Source organism: Fukomys damarensis, unplaced genomic scaffold (assembly GCF_012274545.1).
Source record: "Fukomys damarensis isolate Sample0158 unplaced genomic scaffold, DMR_v1.0_HiC HiC_scaffold_11, whole genome shotgun sequence".
NCBI lineage: Eukaryota > Metazoa > Chordata > Mammalia > Rodentia > Bathyergidae > Fukomys > Fukomys damarensis.
In genome coordinates, this window is record NW_022900923.1 from 46856362 (window position 1) to 46868192 (window position 11831).

The 11831-nt window shown below is 49.2% G+C and overlaps 1 protein-coding gene across 10 annotated transcripts in view; it reads right to left on the reverse strand.

Moving 5' to 3' along the window:
* The window catches only part of CUNH1orf74 (chromosome unknown C1orf74 homolog), a 123305-nt gene that overhangs the window by 26299 nt on the left and 85175 nt on the right, over window positions 1-11831 (reverse strand). Inside the window, exons 1-2 of one of the 10 annotated variants that reach the window (XR_004516693.1) lie at window positions 3448-4138; window positions 369-566 (exon numbers count right to left, since the gene is read on the reverse strand). The exons of 6 other annotated variants lie outside the window; for them this stretch is intronic. The gene's annotated coding sequence lies outside the window, so the exon portion shown is untranslated. Of the gene's footprint in view, window positions 1-368; window positions 567-3447; window positions 4139-11831 lie in introns of those variants that run through there. 3 more of the 10 variants (XR_002024996.2, XR_002024995.2, XM_019205851.2) reach the window with 3 other exon arrangements.

An 11831-nucleotide genomic window follows, 5' to 3' on the forward strand; every position in this document is an offset into this window, starting at 1 on the left:
CGGGGCGCCCGCCTCCCCTCCTCTCCCTCCCCCCAGACCCTCCCCCGGCGCCTCCAGGGACCGGGACGAAGGGCTCGAGGGCCAGGCTGCAGGAGGAAGGGAGCCACGCGCGTCCGCCTGCGGGCATCTGGAGCTGACCTGCCGCACGTACCGGAGTGGATGGGACTGTTTTGCTGCTGTGCAGCACTGCCTTGTGACGCATCCAGAATGTGTGTCCGGGAGCAGAGTGTCTGTCCTCGCACGAGGGAGGAAGACAGCCTTTTCTACGATTAGCGATTACCATTATGTTGTTATTGTTGTTGTCACAATGATGACCGTTTTGCATTTTGAAATAAAAAAGCATTTTGCAGGACATCACATCGTCTCACCCTGGAGGCAGGCAGGCTAGTGACGCCCTGAGGCTTCGGGGCTTGCACGTGCTTCGCCAGGATCTCTGGTGCTGCTGTTACACGCTCCTAAATCTTCTGAAGAGGCCTTTTTCTTCGAGTTAGGGATGGGAGGCTGCAATTCGCACAAGTCCACCGGACTTAGCATCCTAAGATCATTAAGATCCATCAGGTTCTGATCTAGAATCAGAGAATGGAAGTGAGGGGTGAACTCCAGGGCCAAGAAAAGAGCTGTTTGCCGCTCCCACCTGCGTGCCGGAGGTCTGCTCCGTGGGTGATACCTCGCTTCTTAGCTTTTTCAGTGAGACAGGGAACAAAAGAGAGGGAAGACGAGAAAGAAAACCTAGCTCTAGCTCGGTAGGGTTAAGAGGAAAGCTCCCAAACGCCTAAGCAGGTAAGTCTGTCTCCCCTCAGCCTTCCTCCCCAGGAGCCCAAACTCTCTGATGTTCTAGACCAGAAAGGAAAAACAGCTGGTCCTTGCAGACCGGTGGTGATGCCTAACTTGGTAGCTCCGCAGGGCTCAGTGGGAGTCTGGGCTGGTGCCAGGCTGAAGCCACCCCCTCCCTCTCCCAGTGTCCCCCACCCCACACGAGGGACACTTTACTCCCCACGGTGGGTGCCACTACCTCTGACCTGACTCCCAACCGCCCCCAGACACCACCACAGCACTCCTGCCCTCCCTGGCCTCACCAGACGTCCACTCTCACGAAAATCTAACCTTTCCAGAAGGAAAGAGCAACAGGAATGTGGTGAGGGTAAGGAAAAAAATATATTCAGGATTTTAAAAGAAACTAATGTCATTGACACTACTGTTCTTCCCATTTCCAAAAGAGAACTTTGGGTCTAGATTAAGGCAGAGCCTGATCTTAAATGTCCAGAAGCCTTCCCAGAGACCCCCAGTCTCACCGTTGCACCGCCTTCTGGAAAGCCTCCACTCCCCACCCCACCTGCTGGCCCATCTCTCCATCTAATGTGTTTGCCCAAAAGAGCCCACGGCCAGACCGTGTTGCCTTGATGCCTTCCTGCTGTTCTCCACCCAAAGGCAGCAGGCATTAACCTCCCACCCCAGGCTTCCGTGCCGACGTCCTGGGCTGCCCACCAGGACCCTGGTGTCTCCCCATTGCCTCTGGTCCTCTGCACCTTTGCCCACCTTTGCTCTCTCCACTCCTAAATGTTCACCCTGCCCCGTACACACTGAGCTGCACCCCCGGCCCTTTTGGCCCTTTTTATTTTTTATTTTTGAGGCAGGATCTCATTAAGTTGCTAAGCTTCCAGGCTGGACTCCACATGCTTCGACCTCCCAGATGGCCAGTGTGCTCGGATCTTTTGTGTAAAAGGTGTAGCCTATGTTTGGTGTGTTTGCCTATGCATAAAACTTCAGATGCCTTCCTAGAGGAGACGGATAGATGATGGCAGGTCGGTCGGTAGGTAGGCAGGTATCTCCTTTAGAAGCTAATGCCCTTTGCTTTCCCTGCTCCAGGTTACGCAGCCCAGTCACGTCTGAGCTCCTGAAACGTCCTCTGTCCTCTGTGATGTCACCTCTCGGAGTTCCTACCGGTCACACAGTCTGGTTTCACAGTGAATCACTCGGAAGCAGACACCGGCCCCCAGTTGTTTTGCGGGGCTGGTAATGCCTCTTGTAGTAGTATAATCTTCCTGGTGTCAAAGTGTTCATAGAAACCATCAAGTTCCAGGCAAACAGGAGGTCCTTAATGCATATTTGATTGTTTAATCAGTAGATTTATTAAGTTAAAATAGAGCTGCACACAGGAAGGGACACCGCTCTGCCCCCCAGGGAAGTTTGGCGATGTCTGGAGACACGTCTGCTTGTCTGGTGGGAGGCAGCTCTACTGCTGTCATCCAGGGGCAGAATCCAGGCGCTGCGCTACATGACCCAGGACAGCCACCTACCACACAGAGTCCTCCTATCCATAACGTCAATAGGACCAAGCTTGAGAAACTGTCAGTTAGAGGAAAGGAAGGAAAGACAGTTTGCCTGACAGAATCCAGAAGGCTTTGCAGTAGTCCCACAAGACTCTGCCTGGGTGTGTGATCAGACATGAGCCCAACACTGAGACAAAAGCTGTCATTGGTCCTATTCTACCCGACAATTTTATCAGCCACCCAGGTGACAGGTATACTTATCAGTTCTCTTGGTGACATACAGCTGAAATAGCACAGACAAGATTCAAAATAACAAGCTGGAACCATACACCAACAAACTGACTGAAACCAAACATGGGAGAGAATACAGTGTAGAATTTAGGTCTTAAAAAATTAACTGCAGGGGCCAGGGACATAGCTCAGTGGCACTGCACCTGCCTTACAAGTGCAAGGTCCTGAGTTCAATCCCAGGTACAAATAATAATAATAATAATAACAACAACAACAACTACTACATGACCAAAGAATTAGAAAGGCTTATCTCAGCAGCAGATCAGGTGAAAAAGACCTTGGGGTTATCGATGATTTCAAGCTCGATAAAAGCCAACAAGGGATTGTAAGTGAGCTGCTAAAGCCCAATAATTATCTCCTTGGTACAAGTAGGGTACCCAGAAAACATGAATGGTGCGAAAGGTGGCCTTGTTACGTTGCACTCTGTCCGTCTGTAACACAAAAGTGAAGTCGGACTCCCTGGTCTGGCTCTGGGCTGCCCTGTTTGCCTGCTTGAACGGCACAGACAGGTCACTCCCGCTCTGCTTTGCTACCTGTGTTCTCTGCCGGCGATAAAGGGGCACCTTCTTCAAGGGGCAACTCTGCAGGAGCAGGACTCTACACCTGCAGTTTTTACAGCAGTACCCAGAAGGTAGTAGTGAAAGATATAAACATAATAATAGTAAACTTTTCAGTCAAAGATACCATTACATATTTTAAGACTATTTCATGCTGGGCACGGTGGCACAGGCCGGTAATCCCAGTTATTTGGGAGACCAAGGCACAAAGATTGCAAGTTCAGGACCAGCCCAGGCAACGCAGCGAGACTGCATCACACACACATACACACACACACACACACACACACACACACACACACACACCCATACCTCTTCATTAAGTTTACCTCACTAACCCTTCTGCCTCGTGAAACACCTTCATGGAGCGGATGAAACAATTAGCTTCTGACTCGGTCATAGTGAGGCACCTATCATTTGCTCTTCGCGAAACTCTGATCCACACTCAGAAATAAACGTGAGCCTGCGCAGAATCAGACGCCATCTTACGTGCATTCTGATGAAGCAAGCAGAGGCCGCCAACTGGGAAGAGTGCCCGACCCGCCTGCTTTCTCCGGAGAAGTCTTGACGGCTCTGCGGCCATGGTAACCGGGACCACCTGCTCCACCACCAGGGGGCGCTTCCTTCGCAAGCTTCTCCACGCTCCGTGAGCGGTGCTGCCCTCAGTGTGGGGCTCTCAGGAGGGACTTAGCCGGCTAAACACTGCTCGGGGTGCCAGCAAATCGATCCCAACTGGGCTTCTAAGGAAGGTGCCGACCCAGCTGCGCCTGGAAAGTGTACAGCCCTAGGCCCTACGCCGCGTAAGGGCCGTCTGTCACCCGGGGCAGCAGCGGGTTCACCGTCACTGGGGTGGACAATGAAGCCGCCTTCTCGTTTTATTTAACACATTAAGGGATGGCCTCCTCTTTGTTGGTTCTGGAGGGTCCACTGTGATTTCTTTTCAAGGCTAGGATTTAATCCAGGGAGCACTGAGCAAACACCCAGCTCTTTGTTTGTTTGCTGAAAGATCTTTGCTTAGCAGTATTCCAGGGGACCCTTGAACCAGGAGGTACACTTCCCGGCTCCTTGTGCCATACCTTCAGGGTAAGCAATCTCAGCACTAATCTGAGCTTGAACTATTTCATAAATTTCTCACTGCTCCTATGATTTGTAACTAAGCAGATCTTTGAAAAGGTCATTTGACCCAGTTTCTGTACAGTTTAGTGAATGGGCCCTCTTTCTGGTAAACAGTTACACCCAGACTTCGTGTGCAGTTGTTGGACCCTTGGGAGGCTCACCACTGAGTAATCAGATATAGGCCTTTGCATAAGAACATTTGACCTCTTCGTGGGCGGGATGTCACTGGCCATGTGCAAGTCCAGCAGATCTTTTGTTTTGGGATCAGACCATCTGACTGGTATCTTTGCTGTTAAACAGCGTGTTCCCTGCTGTTCCCACTGTTCTTGCTTTCATTTGTCCATGTGGTGTTGTGTGCCCTGCTTTTGTCCTGGGTGGTTTTATGTCTGATGTAAGAGCACAGGAGCACTCCCTAGGGAATGACTGACACTACGGACCCCAGAGGTCACCAGTGCAACCCAGACCAGTCCTGGGGGCAGCAGGGAGAAGTCCCAGAGAGCACTTCAGGAAAAGGGAGCTGATTCAGCTGTGTCCCCACAGAACTTCCACAAGAGCACCCTGATTTGTGGGTGTTATGATGTCACCTGCAGTCTGTATTCCAGAGTGAGGGATTCCTATATCCCAGGGTCAGTGACTGCACAGCCCTTTTCTACCCTTTGCTCTCTTGTCCTTGGTTTCTCCTATATCAAAACGACAGCGTCCCCAGGAAGAGATCCTGGTTCCAATATAAAGTTGTGACGTGGTCCTAACACTTGCACTTACTTTGATGAAGAGCAAAACACTGGAGTCCGAATACCAATGGCCATCACGCATAACTTTCAATGTCAAAATCAACAAATTAATTCATTTAAAAGGAAGTCTGGACTCATGGAGGGACACACAGAGTTAGCTTCTTTAATTGGTATGGTGAAGCCTAAAATCAAACTGCTAACTTAGACATGGTGCCCACTGACGCCTACTCCTCACTCAGCTCTCCCTGAACTGCTAAGTGAGCCACCCCTGGGTTTCAGAGTTTTCACTGCAAACTTGCTAACCCAGAAGGCAGCCCCACAAAACTTGGAATTAGATGCTGGTCTGGAGCAACACTGAGAGTTATTGTTTAAGACTTTCTTAAACCCTGGGATGCCAGGGAAAAATGTGCTGCACATTTGGGTTTTACTGGACCCGCCTCGCACTGCAGTGACATCACGTCGCTGAGGAACCACACAGACAGTGGCGTCTGGAAGACTGAAATGGAGCTGGGGACCGTGTCAGGGCCTCTCTTCTGCTACACCTCACTCTGGTTCATGTGACTCTTGAGCTGCCACTCATGAGTACAGCACATTCGATTAGGCACGGCACACATTACTGTACTTTTACAATTGTTTTATAGTGTGTGCCTTCTACTTATTTAAAATGTTTACCATTAAACAGTTGCCACGTCAGCCCAGCAGCGGCCTCACTCATCTTGGGCTGACCAAGTGTCAGCTGCACCAATGGATCGTGTTCAGCGACTGCCTATCAGTGACGGCCAAACTTTCTGAGACGAGGGCCCAAACTGCAGCCCAACCCCACCTCTTTACTGTAAAGTGTCCAACACTGCAATTAAACCTGAATCCTGAAAAACAACTCACGAAGCTTAGGAGGTCAGGGCAGAGAGGGCTCTGCACATGTGCTGCAGCCGTGTGCCGTGGGTTCATCTCCAGTGGGAGGCCCGTGTGGGTGCCTCCCACGAGGGTCACATGACAGAGTGGCCCGTGATGCATTTCCCAGGAGGCATCCCCATTGCTAGGCTATGCGGGACTGTACCACAGTACTGTTCGAACCATGACTGGTGTCGACTGGTTCAGCTGTTCATCAGCTTGTCACCAGGGAGACAGGCGGTAAAAACAGTGCATGGGGAGGAAAAGTGTGAGGGTGCAGTACATAGCTCACTGGAAGAACAGGTGCATTTCCCCGGGAAATGAAGGAAGGAGGAACGGAGGGAGGGAGGTAGGGAAGTGACTCAGCTGTGAGTCAGGTGCCACAGCACACAGGTGAGGTCTCAGCCACTTGGGAAGCTGAGGAACGAGGATCACTGGAGCCTAAGAGTTTGAGACCCACCTGGGCAGCCTGGTGAGAATCTGACTTTAAAAATGAATAAATAAATAAATTAAAACCTTGGTTGTATTAAATGAAGAATAAATAACATCAGAGGACAAGAAAAAGTAGAAAATACAATACAAACAGCAGTTTCAGAAACCTTTCTTCCAAAGGATCCTACTCTAGATTCCAGAGCTCTGACGGAGTCTGGACGCCGTCCTGGCAGTGGGGAGGTGATGCTTCCAGAGGCAGCGAGGGCACTGGAGGCACTGGTGAGGCCCCTTCAGAACTGGTCAGTCAGCAGAGTGGGTCCTTCCGAGCAGGGCTGCCCTCCTGTCTGCCTCTTGAACAGTGACACCAGACAAAGATTAAAACTCATAAACTAAATAAAAGTGAAAATAAATGTCAGGAAACTTTCAAAGAATGTTCTGGAGTAAAGCCAACAGTTCAAGTAAACCAAACCTTGCCCTTTTCTTCCATTTTTTTCCCCTATTTTCTAATGGGCCAAAATATGAAGGAGGAGATTTAATGAGAAAAAAGTAATTGAAATGTAAACCTAATAGCCAATATGTGCATAGATGTTTTCAGCCAGCTTTAGAGAGTAACTAGGCTAGAAATAAATGGAACTTATGGTTCTTTAGGTAAAATAACTGCCTCTTTAAAAATGTGAGAAAAAAAAATCTTTCTAACCTCTAAGAATTGGGAGGTAGTGACAGAAATGTTACCAACAGAAGAACCACCGAAAGAGTCCGTGCCCATATTGCCAAGTGACAGCTGGGTGCCTGCCCCAATCTGCCAGTAGCGCATCTCCAAAGGAGCTACCAGCACCCAACGACTCCAGCCCTTTCCCTGAAGCCGTGATGTCAGACTTGGCTGGTCCCATGCGCAGCCACATTAGCGAAACTCTCCTCAAGGACAGAGCTCTGTCAAGTGGATCCTTCCTACGCTACCCCGGCTCTTAGCCCAGCGCCTGAATAGCACAGGTGCTCATGAATATTTATGAAACTCAAACCTCGGACTGGGATGTGCTCTTCTGTCCTTGACTGACGTGAGTAGGGGTCTCACTGCCATCTTGCTTATGGAGGCCCCACCCAAAATGGGCCTAGTTGCAAACTCCTGGCTCCCCTCTGCCATCCCTCTGCTGCTGGGATCACCATGCTGGCTTGAGAGTTGATATGGACAAGCAGGCCTCACTGGCTGCACTGAATCATGAGCGGCGCTCCTGGTGGGCAGGAAAATCTGCCCAAACTCAGTTCTTGTTCCAGTAACTTCCTCTGAAGCCGAGCCACGAACAAGGAGAATGAGCACCTGGTAAGGCGGGGCAAGGCCTTGCCCACTGGGGGTCCACACCCGAGGCACTGACCACATAAGGGGAGTCCCTGGGACAAACACAACCCCTCAGGGCACCCCGTCCTAGGCTGCTGGGGCTCCCCTGTCCTTTGGGGAGCTGAGTCCAGGCCGGCCCACTCTCACTGCCTTTGGGGCTTGCTCTGCAGGTGCGTCCCGGCTGCTGGCTTGGTCCTAGCATGAGGGCCTCCTTCACCCTTGGCCTGGGTCTCACCTTCTCATACCAGGTGGCAAATGAACCAGTTTCAGTCCCAAAATCAGGTCTTCTGACTCCTCTCAGAAACCAAACAACTTCTGAGCAGGAAATCCTGCCCTTCCCCAAAGAGCGGGAAACCGCAAAGCAGGAGAGAAATGAAACAGAAGGAAAGGCAGAAGAGGACGGAGAGAGGGAGAGAGAGAGAGAGAGAGAGAGAGAGAGAGAGAGAGAGAGAGAGAGGAGCAAAAGGGAAATGAGATCAACAAAAAGAAGTCAAACTTGTTTGAAACTTCAAGGTAAGACTTTTTAAAACTCACAGTCTATATAGTAATGTCACCTTTGGGTCAGGGCCAAATACATAGCAGGTCCTCAAAAAAAAAGAAAGAATATTAAAATAATGATTCTGTTGAAATGAACAGAGTTGGGCTGAAAAGAAATTTTAAAGTCAAATGCTGGTCAAAACCCAAGAAGAAACGCCCCATATGCTTCCCAATGTGTAGGAGGCAAGATGTGACAGGATGCAGATGGAACCAGATGTCTGTTACCGGCACTGAAAATGTCCTGATCGTTTGGGACAGAAAGTTAAGCTGGAACAGAGAAGATGCAAACACAATGTTAAAAAAAAGGTCTGCGTGTTCTTTTAGGGTCATACGGAGATTGCAGTTTGTAAGCATTTTTTTAAAAATTAGCTTCAAACTGATGACAGACACAAGTACTATGCTGTGTCTCAGGAATTGCTATAAGCTCTGACATCTGCATGTTGCAGCCACTCATTGGCTGAGTTAATATTGTTTGTAATGAGAGCTTTGAGGAAGTCTTGTTTCATCTCAAGGTCTTGTTCCATGGGCCAAGGGAGGCCAAACTTTGTCAATCAAAACTTTTCCTGAGCTATTCACCAATCGTCAATCCCAGTCCAGCCTGGCTGTCAGGGACCTGCCCTTCTGAGCCTTACAAGGCCCTGCGAAGGGAGAATTCCAAGGCAGTTCCTCCAGGCCAGGCACCCAAGAGCCTCTGACAGGAGGGGTAAATGCCATTCCCCACCCTCACAGCCACCCACCGGCTTGTCGTCCAGAGGGCCATGGTTTTCTGCTCCAGTCACTTGCAGGGATGAAAGTAGCTGGACTCATATTTCAGAAAACATCCACAGATGATGATGCTCATGTGTTTTCAAAACAGTGCACTTTGAAGAGTCCTGTTTCTCCAGCTTGTCCAAAAGAGCTTAACAATGTCAGAGGAATGCCCCGGAAGTAGCTTTTTGTTTGTTTGTGTTTAGCATCAGTGTTTCTCTTAAGGGCTGGCATGAGTTAAAAGGAGTTGGAAGCTGAAAGAAGGGTGGAAAAGTAAGCAGAGTTGGAATAATCTTGCTTCTGCACACTTGCCAAGTCTTTAAAGGATGATATGAAAACAAAATCCAGCCAGGCTTCATGGCTTACGCCTGTAATCCCAGTATTCAGGAGGCAGAGGCAGGAGGAGTACCACGAGTTTGAGGCCAGCCTAAGCTACATAATGAGTTCAGGTTCGGCCTGAACTACAAAGTGAGACCCTGTCTCAAAAAACAAAAAAACAAACAAACAAAAAAAAAAAATCCCAAAATCCTAGCTCTGTCTTAATATTCATTTTGGTAAAGCTAACAGCTCACTGCATCCAATTTCTAAGCTAGAACAAATCTTAAAGATAATTTATGTTAATTCCTCTTGTTGCCAGGTAAGGGAATTGAAGCCAAGACAAGGAAGGCCTTGCCTAAGGTTGCATGTACATCGGTTGGAGGAGAGACTGGAACTCAGCTTCCTCGGTCCTGGCTCTTTTCAAGAAAATGCCCAGACTTTACAGGAAGGCGTCCCAGGTACCCAGGAGTGCATGAACTCTGCACCTGATGAGATGGGGTATTCAGCTAAAAGATGCTCAAGTAATCTCTGCCTGGCAACCAGAAGGAAAAGATTTTCCTGGTAGTTGGATTTTTCATAGTCTTATTTTATACCTTTTAGGAGAATAAGGAATAGAATTTAAGACAAGTTTATCCTTCAAGAACTAGAATCTTTCTTTCTTTCTTTCTTTTTTCTCTTTCTTTCAGTGCTGGGGATTGAATTCAAAGGCCTCTGCATTAAGCTACAAGCTAGGCCCTTTTCTTTTCTTTTTAAGGCAGGGTCTCGCTAAGTTGGGCTGGGCTCAAACTTGTGATCCTCCTGCCTTAGCCTTCCAGGGTTCTGGCATTACAGACATATGCCACCACACCAAGCCACAACTAGAATATTCACTGACCCAGAATTTTACTTATCTCTTTCCATAATCTTCATTATTATCCTCATTTTACATATAGTGCTTTTTAAGTTTGCTGAAATTTATGGAGGGATCGGATGTTAATATTTCTGGTGTCATGCTCGTAGGCCCAGGCTCATGCCAGACCAACCTGGATTTTTATAGCTGAGCGACTATCACTAGATTTCATCTAGAGACAGACCATGCTCTGGCCATTTCAGTCTAACTGAGGCCTCTCTGATGTGTCACACTATTCTAGACCCCTGCTCCTCATACGAAAGTTTTCTCTGCGTAGAATGCCTTGTCCCTGACTCATCTCCAAAATTCACACTTAGTCTTCAAAGCTGAGCTCCAGGAACACCTCCTCCAGCAGCTTTTCTTACCACCCTGGCCTGATTCAGGGGTGTCACTCCGAGCTCCTGCGTGTCGCGTGTGCACACCATCATGCTGCTCTGAGCACTGGCCTACTGGCCCACTTCTCTTACATTTAGTCAAATGTACTACAGTCTCCTTAAAAGCAAGTGCCACATGTCACACCACATTTCACATCCCAGCACCTAGCACAGCGTTAGGTATATACCGGCACTCAATAAATGTCTTACTAGCATGAATGAAAGAAAAGCAAAATATTTCCCCTTCTTTTCTTCCATTAAAATAATTTAGTAATGTCTCATTTCCATGCTCTTGACTCTTGGGCAATGTCAGGGAAACGGAAGACGTCACTGTTATAAACTTTCCCTCCATTCCGGCCTGATCAGCCACCCGAGAAACGGCTTGCCGGGGTTAAACGGGCACTCAGCAAACATGTTAACCTCTGCTTCCCTACAAAGTGCATTGACCGCCGCGGGAGAGTTGCATGCTCTAATCAGCAAGGACGAAGAGAAAGGGACGCGTGGGCTGAGGAACCACAGCCGAGAAGGGTCAACACTTTCTGAAGATGTAAAACTAGCGGAAGGCGCTAAGGGACTCAGCGAACCTGAGGCTGCTGAACCCCAACAGCTCTTGATGGGAAGTTAACAAGAAGCCAGGGACCCAAGGTGTCTCGGGGACTGGAGCATCCAGAAACCGAAAACAGACGGAGACAAAACAGAGGAGGAGATACTGCACTCTACAACTACTCTACCTGGGGAGGGAAAGAGACTAAGCAGAGGGCAGAGTCGGGTACAGCTAGAAAGAGCAGGGGCAGAGGAAGCCTCTGTACCGGAGAGGAGACTCCCCAGCCCCTTTCCTGGCCCCACTCCCAGAGCAAGATCAGTCCGGCTTGTGCCCCTCCCCACCCACCTGCTCTAACCCAGTGTAGGCAGAAGAATTGAGGTGTCTTCCCTGTGGGAAGACCCAGCCAGAGAGTAAAATGCCACAGGCGCCAATACACAAGTGTCACCAAGCGAAACCTGATTGGTCTGCAGGGGTCCAACGCTGATGAGCCCTGCCCTCACCTCCAAAGCCTCCGCAGCCCAGCGCCGGACTACAAGAGCACCAGCACAGGGTGAAGGCCGCCATCGCTGTCCAGGATGCAGAAAAAGCCATTCACAGTCACAGCAGCATCAGTAGCCCCGGAAACAATGGACGCCTGAACCGGGATCAAGAAGCCCTTCTTAAAAAGTACAGAGGATATGAAAACGCTCTTTAAAATAAAAATGTATCTAGGGCCGGGATTTAGCTCAGTGGCACCCCACCTGCCTTGCAAGTGCAAGATCCACGTTCGATCCCTGGTACAAAAAAAAAAAAAAAAAAAAA